The sequence below is a fragment of the Schistocerca americana genome, chromosome 2 (assembly GCF_021461395.2).
Source record: "Schistocerca americana isolate TAMUIC-IGC-003095 chromosome 2, iqSchAmer2.1, whole genome shotgun sequence".
In the NCBI taxonomy this organism is placed as follows: domain Eukaryota; kingdom Metazoa; phylum Arthropoda; class Insecta; order Orthoptera; family Acrididae; genus Schistocerca; species Schistocerca americana.
Genome location: NC_060120.1, coordinates 1,084,064,619 through 1,084,078,368, shown reverse-complemented (window position 1 = coordinate 1,084,078,368; position 13,750 = coordinate 1,084,064,619).

Sequence of the window (13,750 nt, the reverse complement as noted above, 5' to 3'; positions counted from 1 at the left end):
CTCTTGTCAATTGGGGACCCACCTAGTTCTTGAAGTGCTGTGTTAAACGTTTTAACAGCTACTGAAGTTGGAATGAAGTCAGGGTCTTGGTCTCGATGATTATCTCTGATCCAGAAGATTCTTCTTCAACGCTTTCATCATTGATGGGCTCTGGTGTATTTTTCAATTTGGTTACATCTTTCCTACGTTTATCACAAATCTTGGCACCACTTGGTATTTGAGGAAATAATTTGGGCATCCATGTTGTGACATTTCTCAGTTTTTTTCTCTCTCTAATAAAATGATTTGACTTCTTCAATGGATTACAACACTGCACTGTTACAGCACTGCACTTTTTACTTGGTTCCATATTTATACAAAAACCACTTATAAACTGTCCTTCAATGTATAGATTTACTTGAAAATGAACTATTAAATATAATAGATACAGACTGGTCAACACAGAGGTAACAATTGATTTGCACTAAAACCACAGTGCACAATAATGCTGTAGGCACAAAAAGTCTTAGAAGGTAACAATGCAGACTACATCATCTCAACAATGGCTCCAGTCTCTGAATTATTGTACAGACATCAAGCCTTATGTATACGGTCCTCTACTGACGTACTACCTTAAAGGTCAGTTTGGTCAAACTAGGCCCATTAGCGAAAACAAGAGTCCGGAATAATTTTTTTTTAACAATGAACCCATCATCATCCCACATTTAAATTTTGCCATGTGATTTACAACAGTATGAAGTAGTTATGGAAATATTTTGAAAATTTTCAATTATGTACTTTTTGTAAAAAAATTAAATCAAAATATTACCATTTTGAAAAAGGTTATTAATTAGAAGCTATGTTTTTTGTCTATCTCTGGAAAGAGCATCAAAAATGCTGCAAAATGACAACTTTCCCCGTTCTCTAGCTCAATTAGGGCAGTCCTAGGGCAATTTAAAAAAAGTCCGTTCACAAATTTTTGGACGGTTTTTGAAAAGTTTACATGACCATATTTCAGGAATGGTTTGAGGTAAAAAATTGAAATCTGGTATTTTTCTTAGTTTCAGCACCCACTATAAGTATACCAACTTTCAGCAAAATCTAAGAGGGTGAGGTAAATTTTTTTATTTAAAGTGTGTTGATTTGACATGGAATGACTCATCAAGGGATTACCAATTTAGTATTGGAGGGCAGTGTGGAGGGTAAAAATCGTAGAGGGAGACCAAGAGATGAATACACTAAGCAGATTCAGAAGGATGTAGGTTGCAGTAGGTACTGGGAGATGAAGAAGGTTGCACAGGATAGAGTAGCATGGAGAGCTGCATCAAACCAGTCCCAGGACTGAAGACGACAACAACAATCAACATACCATCACTTTCTCGTTTGGTAAGTTAACAGCATCTTTGTTTTTTATATAAAACATAATTTCATTAATATTTAACGATGGGACGGTCAGTATTCGTAAGTTGCTAAATAATATGTGACTCGGTGCTTTATGATGAACCTTTAGTAACCATCCTGTTAGCTGAGATTCCCCCAAAAAACAATACCAATACCAACAGACTGAAAGTATCACATACATGAAATGTGAATCCGTGGTGTCTGTTCTTATGGACATTCACTTGTTGCCACTGATTCAGCATTATATCCTGATGCAGCTGCCATCAATTGTTCCTTGCTTTCCTTTCCTTTCTTTCCTCCCCCCCCCCCCCCCCCCCTCGACCTTCAGTTTACAGTTTACTCATACATGCTACAAATAGAATGACAGTAACTCGTACATGTTACTTTTTCTGTGTTCATGTCAGTTTCAGTTGATTATATTTGGAAAGCAAATGCAAAGCTACTAAGTTTGTTAGCGTGTTACTTGATGTATGCTTGTACGCTCAAATTTTTACACAAACTGTGTGCTAATAATTTGCATGAGTCACTTTCTTCTATATCGTTGTGACAGTGAACAACGTTAAATCTGCTTGAATATTCACTTATTGGCTTCTCAACCAATGTTTCTAAGTTACTGAAAATAATGAACAATGATTTGGGAATTTTTTTCTGTATCCTGAAGTTTAACAGACACAGAGGTATTGTCTGCAAACAGAACTGATGGGAGCTGATATTTAATGGTAAACCATTCACATATAACAGAAATAAGACTGATCCTAGTATTGAGCCAGGACACTGTGAGCTGATATTTTCCAGTCTGAATAATAATTGCCACATTTAAAGCAATATCAACCCTTCAATTTCTTTTCCATGAGTGGGATTTAAACCTTAGTAGGGCACTGCCTCTAATACAATATTTGACAAGTTTGTAAGCAAGCCAGGCATGGTTTACAGAATTAGAGGCTTCTGTGAAGGTGCAGAAGATTCTTGCTACCTTACTGCTCTTGTCTAATGGTGTGGCTCTTTCGTGAGTTCATGTATGGCAGCTACAGGGCCCTTGAGCTATTGCAGCCCATTCTTCCTTCCTGGGCAGCATTTATTTCTTGTGCTGTTCCTACCCTGCTGCCCCCTCCTTCCTTCTCTCTGTCTTCTTACTTATGTCGACTTGGCTATCAATCGGGATTTCTGTATTCCTTGTGGTTTTGTTCCACTTGCCTTTCTGTTTTCATTCTTCCTTTTTGGGGTTTTTGGTCCCTTGGGTCCACTCCTATATTTTCTGTCCAAAGTGTGAGGCATTTGCGGAAGAAATCCCACCCTAGCATCTGTGGTGTGGATTGCTTTCCCCCTTTCCTTCCCCACCATAGCATCCCTCCGCCCCACTAGGCGCCACCACGTGCAGCCAGTCTGTATGGTGGGGCCGTTTTGTGCCCATGTGGCTGAGCCTCCTGACAACACAGGGATCACACTTGTGATACCAGAACTTTTGCCTCCCCCATGTACGTATTGGAGTGGTTGCTTGTCATTCAGGGGAATCATGACTCCTGGTAACCGCTGCCATGCCAGACAGCATTTGTTGTGGCTCCTCAGGATGGATGCTTTGTGTTTGAAACGTATTGAGCTCCAAAACATCTGGCCATTCTCCTTCATTGGTAATGGATCGATTGAATGCTGCTTCTTATGACCCTGCGCCCTTCCCTTCTCTGGCTACACCCTGTTTTTTTTTTTTTTTTTTAAATATCGGAAACAAATGAAATGGAGGCTCTCAGTAAGATGCGGTCAGGTTCCCTGTTGATTAAAAGATCTTCTGTCGCCTCTGACCGTCACCACCCTCTTATAACCCAAAATTGATTTATTAATTTTGTAGTTAGGTTAAATTTGGGCATCTGGTCACTTTTTCGCAGCACTTGGCATGCTGAAATAGTGATGCACTGCAGAAAGGGGTAGCAATGTAGAATTTAAATAAACTGTTTTATAGTACTCATCTGATATTATTCTTCATTGTTGAAAGTTGTTGGCCATTGTCCATTCTGAAATGCAACTTATACTGGTGTAGAGGAAGCTCAGCTTTTTACGTTCATACATAATATGAAGACTGGCAGATTTTATGTTGTTGAATTTTTAAGCATTTCTCTTAATGATACGAATTAACATCATCCACCATGCTAACACAGCACACAGATTATTAGTACTCCATATTTGCGCTCCCAACTTGTACTGAACTAGAACAAAGATTTACAGGCAAAACATGTAGCAAAGAAAACATATTGTTCTATTCATGCAAAATCATATTTGAAACACACATTACAAAAATAAAGTCCAAATAATTGTTTATCCTTGCTTATCTTTTTAAGGAGCCCATAACAGTCAAAGGAATTATTTGAAGTGTTTATAAATGTTGAAGTTAATAGATTTTCATACAGCTGTATGGCAGTGGTTTTCTGGATTTTGGGAATCAGCCATTTCATATGGCCCAAGATGGGTTCGTACATTTACCTCACAATAAGTAGTTTTATTACAATTAACCACCAGAAATTTTGAAAGCATGAAACGCGAGAAAGATTTTGATACAAAATAATTAAACTGGTTATCAACATGATTTGGACCCAATATTCATAGGTTCTTCATGACAGGATATAAAACATTTTCACTGCCTTAGCATCATTACTTCATTCAAATGAGGAGAAGGGTAAAATTTCACTTTGCCAAGTTCTTTTCTTACAAATTTTTAAGACAATTACGAATTCTTGACTTTTAGCTCTCAAATTGTAACCAAATGACGTATAACATACATGGAATATGCAAAAGATGGTACACATAACAAATATTCCTATTTGTAACTCTATTCCTTGACATAAAACAATATTCATTTATTTTATCACAGTGGCATGCCATTTTGTAGAACTTGGTATTTTGTGAAAATGTCTTCAAGTATTGTGAGAAAATTAAAAGTACTGTGACCAACAAATGTCTGTAAATAATCACTACATAAAATCATTTTCTTTACACTCCTTCATGTACTAATGTGTGTAAATCTGACTTCAAATAGCAAAATATTATTTATGATCAAAAGTAAACATCTTAGTCCATGTAGAGTTATTTAAAGAGCTTTAAAGAAAATGTAGCAAAGTACTTTAGATCCCACAACAAACTTAATTTACCTAGTTATGAATTCGCTCCTTTTGCTTAGAACACAAATGAAATGTTTCTGTGACAATATTTTACAATGTATTTTACATTTGCACTTAATGTCATTAATGATACCTCACATCACCAGGTATACCACTTTGGAAACTAGTATTCATCATATTTTTGGCCCATTTATTCCCTGTGTTAGTGCATCATTTTTGTTGCTCATATGTCCTTTGGTCTCAGATTGTTACAAGCATTTTGTGCTTGTTAGTTCTCATGTCACATAATGTTACTGGATGAGACAACTTGCTCGTTCTTACATGCTTATTTCTGACACTTAACCATTTGTCACTCCCATATTCTTCTTTTACATCTATACTCATTCAAAGGGCAAACATGAAAATTCAGTATATATACAAACACAATATTACATGTCAGAAAAAAATATCTATCATAGTAAACCCAAGAGAATTGTGTACATCACAAGGAACTGCAGTTATTTCGTGAGAAATGGTGTTATGCTCCCCAGACAAATTCCCAAAACTAGTATACAAGAAATAGCTAAGTTTCATTGGATGACACTTATTCTAGACAGCAAAAAGATATGTTGTACTAGGCATTTTTCAAATTCCAGAGACTTGTTACACAGATATAATGACAAAAATATAACATGGAAGTGTCACAAGTACTAACTCATTATATACCACAAAGAAAAGAATTGAATAAATGCTCAGGAATCAACTAAGACTTGTACTTAAAGTTTCAACCAACAACATTAACAAGTAACACTACAGGAAACTAAATGCTTTTCATGAAAGAACATAATAAAATACAAATCATAAATTATTTGCAACCTGTAGAAAGGGACATACGACAAGCAAAAATAATAGTTACTACTAATACTACTACGTGATCAGGCCCAGTTACCACATTTAAATTGTCTGCACAAAAAAATGTAACTATATAGTGTGTGGCACCGATGAAATCGACACCAATGTTAATAAATGAACTATTGCTAAATGGGGGTGATTATTGGTGCAAGCAACCCGGTAATCTTCCTCAAGTGTAACATATGGTGGAAAACATGTTGTTCCTACAACATTCCAATGAGGATCCTTTTCATTAGTTATCTTTACTTTTTTTGCTTGTATGGCTTCAATGAGATAACATTTCTTTGCCCAAGAAGCTTTTAAGACTTAGGATGAATCAACTGGTAAGCACTGGGTTTCGGGTTCTCAGTGACCTCAGATGGACTGATACAGACGTCGAAGAATTTTAACTCAGATGTTAACATTTTAGATTTCTCATGTGATTTAACAAGAACATAGTCTCCAGTGTTGAACTTAGTTATTTTGACCTTACTATCGTGTCTCTTCTTTTGTATCTCCTCCTGCTTTTTCATGGTTGCTCTCACAATTGCTTCATCTTCTTGAGCAGACATGACAGTACATGGTGGAAAATCTAGTGACTCAGAAATAAGATTTGTTGATTTATTATGATACATGACTTAAAATAGTGAATTTCTGTGGAACTGCATTGCAGCATATTCATTATATCTTCAAAATCACAAATGTGGTCACACCCTGTACAATGCTTGTGGCTACAATACATGCTACGTAGACACAATTTCCTGCTGGACTGGATGAAGGATTGTAAACTGAAATTAAAATGTGTTTGATACAAGATTTTTGATACAAACTGGGAGCCATCATCTGACAGTATTACATTAGGTTTTGCTACATTTTTAAAGTACAGTAGAGTCCCGTTAATGTGAATTAATTGGGACCGGATCTTGTTCGGATTATCGATTTGTTTGGCTTAGCCGGAATTACGGTGATGAGTTTCTAGAGATACCAAGCAGATAAGTAGGTACACCATGAACAGTCCTGTGTAACGTCTTTGGGAAAAACACCCAAAATTCGGCAGAATTTGAGGCAGTCCCAGTACGATAAAGTGGATGAAGCTCTTCTCCTTTGGTTTACACAGGAAAGAGAAAGGGGAACTACTCTGAGTGGAGCACTGGTTCAGGAGAAGGCTGTTTACCTGAACGAGTTAATGAATAGTGGTGAGTCTTTTAGTGTGAGTACAGGTTGGTTGGACAGATTCAGAAAATGTCATGGACTCAGTCAGCTATCAATTACTGGAGAGAAACTTTTTTCTGAACGCGGTACAGTGAAGGAATACTTTGGTGAGTTTGAAAAAATGATAAGAGAGGGAAAGTATTCTCCTCAACAAATTTATAATCCTGATGAGACTGGCCTTAATTTTTGGGCATTGCCAACAGAAAGTCTGGCATCAAAAGCAGAAGACCATGCTCCTGGTTTTAAAATGTGCAAAGATGTTCTGACTTTATTAGTGTGCAGCAACACTGCTGGTAATCACGAGCTGCCTTTAATGCCGATCGGCAAATCTGCTAGGCCCAGAGCTTTTAAAAACAGCAACATGAAGTCCCAGCCTGTACATTATCGCAACCAGAAAAAAGCACGGATGGATAGTAAGCTGTTCAATGAATGGTTTCATGGGGAGTTTGTGCTCTCTGTTCGACGATTTTCTAAGGAAAATCATTTGTCTTCGCACGCAATCCTTTTGATTGATAACATGTCATCTCACCCCAGCATTGAGGAATTATGTGATGGAGAAATTGTGAAGTTTTTGCTATCGAATGTTACTCCTTTTCTACAGCTGATGGACCAGGGCGTGCTGCAAACATTAAAACTGATTTACAAAAAACAATTTTTAAGAAGGCTGGTCCAAGATGATAGCATTCCTTTAGTGGACAAAATAAAAAAAAGACCAATGTGAAGGATGTCTTTTATTGGGCCACGGAGGCATGGCAGAATATTTCAGAAAATACTCTGAGAAAATCATGGAGAAAATTGTGGACATCTCTTGAATTTCAGGACAACCTAGTTGAAAATGAAGAGGAAAATCTACGAGGGCAGTTCAATAAGTAATGCAACACATTTTTTTCTGAAACAGGGGTTGTTTTATTCAGCATTGAAATACACCAGATTATTCCACAATCTTTTAGCTACACAACACTATTTTTCAACGTAATCTCCATTCAATGCTACGGCCTTACGCCACCTTGAAATGAGGGCATGTATGCCTGCACGGTACCATTCCACTGGTCGATGTCGGAGCCAACGTCGTACTGCATCAATAACTTCTTCATCATCCGCATAGTGCCTCCCACGGATTGCGTCCTTCATTGGGCCAAACATATGGAAATCCGACGGTGCGAGATCGGGGCTGTAGGGTGCATTAGGAATAACAGTCCACTGAAGTTTTGTGAGCTCCTCTCGGGTGCGAAGACTTGTGTGAGGTCTTGCGTTGTCATGAAGAAGGAGAAGTTCGTTCTGATTTTTGTGCCTACGAACACGCTGAAGTCGTTTCTTCAATTTCTGAAGAGTAGCACAATACACTTCAGAGTTGATCATTTGACCATGGGGAAGGACATCGAACAGAATAACCCCTTCAGCGTCCCAGAAGACTGTAACCATGGCTTTACCGGCTGAGGGTATGGCTTTAAACTTTTTCTTGGTAGGGGAGTGGGTGTGGCGCCACCCCATTGATTGCTGTTTTGTTTCAGGTTCGAAGTGATGAACCCATGTTTCATCGCCTGTAACAATCTTTGACAAGAAATTGTCACCTCAGCCACATGACGAGCAAGCAATTCCGCACAGATTGTTCTCCTTTGCTCTTTATGGTGTTCGGTTAGACAACGAGGGACCCAGCGGGAACAAACCTTTGAATATCCCAACTGGTGAACAATTGTGACAGCACTACCAACAGAAATGTCAAGATGAGCACTGAGTTGTTTGATGGTGATCCGTCGATCGTCTCGAACGAGTGTGTTCGCACGCTCCGCCATTGCAGGAGTCACAGCTGTGCACGGCCGGCCGGCACGCGGGAGATCAGAGAGTCTTGCTTGACCTTGCGGCGATGATGACACACGCTTTGCCCAACGACTCACCGTGCTTTTGTCCACTGCCAGATCACCGTAGACATTCTGCAAGCGCCTATGAATATCTGAGGTGCCCTGGTTTTCCGCCAAAAGAAACTCGATCACTGTCCGTTGTTTGCAACGCACAGCCGTTACAGACGCCATTTTAACAGCTCCGTACACCGCTGCCACCAGTCGGAAGTCAGTGAAACTATACGAGACGAAGCGGGAATGTTTGAAAATATTCCACAAGAAATTTCCGGTTTTTTCAATCAAAATTGACCGAGAGAAAAAATGTGTTGCATTACTTATTGAACTGCCCTCGTACTACAAATGCTCCAGAAATCCTTTTATGTGAAGAAGATGTTGATGAGTGGATGGCAGCGGATGGGGCATGTGTGGAGAACCTTACTGACGCTGATTTAGTTGCTGCTGTGACTCAAGGCCAGGAAGAAGTGGACTGCTGTAACAGAAGTGACGATGAACTTGAAAGTGACAAAGAAGAGGTGGTGCCACACAGTGATGCAGCAGAAGACCTTGACCTCGCGCTACGTTATTTGGAGCAACAGCCCACTGCTACACCTGCTGATTTGATGTTTATGAGACTATGGTGCAACTGTGCCTCATATAACAGACTGTCTTCATTATGCCAAGAAAACAATGACTGAGTTTTTGTCATCTAAAAAGTTGGGATAAAATGTCTGCTGTTGTTGTGGTCTTCAGTCCTGAGACTGGTTTGATGCAGCTCTCCATGCTACTCTATCCTGTTGCAAGCTTCTTCATCTCCCAGTACCTACTGCAACATACATCTTTCTGTATCTGTTTAGTGTATTCATCTCTTGGTCTCCCTCTACGATTTTTACCCTCCACGCCACCCTCCAATACTAAATTAGTGATCCCTTGATGCCTCAGAACATGTCCTACCAAACGATTCCTTCTTCTAGTCAGGTTGTGCCACAAACTTTTCTTCTCCCCAATCCTATTCAATACCTCCTCATTAGTTATGTGATCTACCCATCTAACAATCAGCATTCTTCTGTAGCACCACATTTTGAAAGCTTCTATTCTCTTCTTGTCCAAACTAGTTATTGTCCATGTTTCACTTCCATACATGGCTACACTCCATACAAATACTTTCAGAAACGGCTTCCTGACACTTAAATCAATACTTGATGTTAACAAATTTCTCTTCTTCAGAAACACTTTCCTTCCCATTGCCAGTCTACCTTTTATATCCTCTCTACTTCAACCATCATCAGTTATTTTGCTCCCCAAATAGCAAAACTCCTTCACTACTTTAAGTGTCTCATTTCCTAATCTAATTCCCTCAGCATCACCTGACTTAATTTGACTACATTCCATTATCCTCATTTTGCTTTTGTTGACGTTCATCTTATATCCTCCTTTCAAGACACTATCCATTCCGTTCAACTGCTCTTCTAAGTCCTTTGCTGTCTCTGACAGAATTACAATGTCATCGGCGAACCTCAAAGTTTTTATTTCTTCTCCATGGATTTTAATACCTACTCCGAATTTTTCTTTTGTTTCGTTCACTGCTTGCTCAATATACAGATTGAATAACATTGGGGAGAGGCTACAACCCTGTCTCACTCCCTTCCCACCATTGCTTCCCTTTTATGCCCCTCGCCTCTTATAACAGCCATCTGGTTTCTGTACAAATTGTAAATAGCCTTTCACTCCCTGTATTTTACCCCTGCCACCTTCAGAATTTGAAAGAGAGTATTCCAGTCACCATTGTCAAAAGCTTTCTCTAAGTCTACAAATGCTAGAAATGTAGGTTTGCCTTTCCTGAATCTTGCTTCTAAGATAAGTCATAGGGTCAGTATTACCTCACACGTTCCAATATTTCTACGGAATCCAAACTGATCTTCCCAGGTCAGCTTCTACCAGTTTTTCCATTGGTCTGTAAAGAATTTGCGTTAGTATTTTGCATCCGTGAGTTATTAAACTGATTGTTCGGTAATTTTCACATCTGTCAGCACCTGCTTTCTTTGGGATTGGAAGTCTGAGGGTATTTCGCCTGTCTCATACATCTTGCTTACCAGAGAGTAGAGTTTTGTGACGACTGGCTCTCCCAAGGCTCTCCCAAGGCCGTAAGTAGTTCTAATGGAATGTTGTCTACCCCCGGGGCCTTGTTTGGACTCAGGTCTTTCAGTGCTCTGTCAAACTCTTCCCGCAGTATCGTATCTCCCATTTCATCTTCATCTACATCCTCTTCCATTTCCATAACATTGTCCTCAAGTACATCGACCTTATATAGATCCTCTATATACTCCTTCCACCTTTCTACTTTCCTTTTTTTGCCTAGAACTGTGTTTCCATCTGAGCTCTTGATATTCATGCAAGTGCTTCTCTTTTCTCCAAAGGTCTCTTTAATATTGCTGTAGGCAGTATCTATCTTACCCCTAGTGAGATAAGCCTCTACATCCTTACATTTGTCCTCTAACCATCCCTGCTTAGCCAATTTGCACTTCCTGCCGATCTCATTTTTGAGACGTTTGCATTCCTTTCTGCCTGCTTCATTTACTGCATTTTTATATTTTCTCCTTTCATCAATTAAATTCAGTATTTCTTCTGTTACCCACGGATTTCTACTAGCCCTTGTCTTTTTACCTACTTGATCCTCTGCTGCCTTCACTACTTCATATCTCAAAGCTACCCATTCTTCTTCTACTGCATTTCTTTCCCCCATTCTTGTCAATTGTTCCCTTATGCTCTCCCTGAAAGTCTGTACAAGGTTTAGTCAGTTTATCCAGGTCCCATCTCCTTAAATTCCCACCTTTTTTTAGTTTCTTCAATTTTACTCTACAGTTCATAACCAATAGACTGTGGACAGAGTCCACATCTGTCCCTGGAAATGTCTTACAATTTAAAACCTGGTTCCTATAGCTCTGCCTTACCATTATATAATCTAACTGAAATCTGTCAGTATCTCCAGGCTTCTTCCATGTATACAACCTTCTTTTATTATTCTTGAACCAAGTGTTAGCAATGATTAAGTTGTGCTCTGTGCAAAATTCTACCAGGCGGCTTCCTCTTTCATTTCTTAGCCCCAATCCATATTCACCTACAACGTTTCTTTCTCTCCCTTTTCCTACAACGAATTCCAGTCACCCATGACTATTAAATTTTCGTCTCCCTTCACTATCTGAATAATGTCTTTTATTTCATCATACATTTCATCAATTTCTTCATCATCTGCAGAGCTAGTTGGCATATAAACTTGTACTACTGTAGTAGGCGTAGGCTTCGTGTCTATCTTGGCCACAATAATGCGTTCACTATGCTGTTTGTAGTAGCTTACCTGCACTCCTATTTTTTTATTCATTATTAAACCTACTCCTGCATTACCCCTATTTGATTTTGTATTTATAACCCTGTATTCGCCTGACCAAAAGTCTTGTTCCTCCTGCCACCGAACTGCTGTATTTTAGTAAATTTTACAGCTTTACTTTCATTGTTATGCATTGTTTAAAGTTAATGTTTTCTTGCAAATTTTTCTTATACTTGTTTACTGTACTGTGTAAATTAAAATAGTTTGTATGTACAGCAGTTTACTGCAGTTTCCCATACTTGGACTAACATTTTTCGTGTTCGGATGAACCGAACGTTCAGATTACTGGGGTTTGGATTAGTGGGACTCTGGTGTACTGTTTTTCAATTTTAGCAATAATTTCTTTACTTGTAACTTTTCTGACACAAAATAATTTTATATATTTGGAGAAAACATCAGCCATAACAAAAATATAACAATAACCATTTTTACTTTTTGGTAAACTACCATAAAAATTGACAGCAACTAAATCCATAAACACACACACACACACACACACACACACACACACACACACACACACTCGCGGACACGCACACGCAAACACATCTCGCACACACCTGACAGCGGTTTCAGGCGACTGAAGGAACACTTAATGTGGCTTCAGTTGCCCAAGACTACAGTTGCTAGTGCATGCGCGCGAGCGTGCATGTGTGCGTGTCGTCTATTTTTGATGAAGGCCATACTGGCCAAAATCTAATTTTTGATAGTCTTATTGTTGTGCCTATCAGTAACTTAGCATCTCCACTGTATGGTGAGTAGCCACTTTCCTTTTCATAATATTGTTACATTGCATCCTGGATTTTCCATTGTTTGGTTTCTGAGGTATTATATTTTGCGTCTTGTCTTGACAAGTTCTGTTACTTACCTTGACTCAGTGACACCTCTAACAAGTAGACAGTCCCTTATTAACCTTATTAGCCATATTATAAAAATAAACATTGTTTACATTTTTAATGTAATGGTGTCCATAACTCTCATTTATATACTTAATTGACTTCCCAGCTTCCTCTTCTGGCTAACACAACTTCCAGCCATCAGAATTCATGTTTGTTCTAGTGAAAATTGTTTCTTTATATACTTTAGAATACCTGTGCAATTTTTCATAGCCATTCTTGCTTAAATAACTCTGTACTAATCTCCATTTGGAATCATTATTTTGGTTCCTTTTTGTTACACATTGCCCTAATAATTTCCTCATCATGAATACCCATCATATGTCTGATTTTAAACTCTTTTTCCTGATTTTGATCAAAATTTTCTTTACACCCACCCAGTGGCGTCCTTGACAAAGCATCTGCAACAATATTGTCTGAATCTTTAATATATTTAATTTCATAATCAAATTGTTGCAAATATATTCCCCATCTGGTAAGTCTGTTGTGAGGTAATCTACATTCCTGTAGGTAGCTTAATGCTTTATGGTCTGAATATACAATTACATTGTGTCCCAACAAACAGGTTCAGAAGTGAGCATATTCCCAGTAAACAGCTAATAATTCTTTTTATATAACTCTGTAAGATTTCTCATTCTACTTGCAAAATCAATTGTGTGTAATGTTTGATTTCCCTCTTAATATCTTTTTCCTGACATAGTTCGGCTCCCACACCATATTCACTACTGTCTGCGTGTAAACAGAATGGTAGGCTGAAATCTGGTCTCTGTAACAAATTTTGATTGTTCAACTTTTTCTCAATACTTTCAAATGTGTCCTGCATTGGTGGGTCCAAACCCAATTAGTGTTCTTTTTAAGTAAATTGCTTAAACAGGATGCCTTCAAACTTCTCATCCACTCACAAGTTTTCTATAAAATCCACAGAAACTGTAAAATGAATTTAATTGTTTTCTACTGCATGGTGCTGGAAAATCTGAAATTCCTTTAATTTTATCTGTATGTGTCAAGATTTAGGTCAGGAACAGCAAATTTACATTTTTTGATTACGGTACATTGATAATTTTT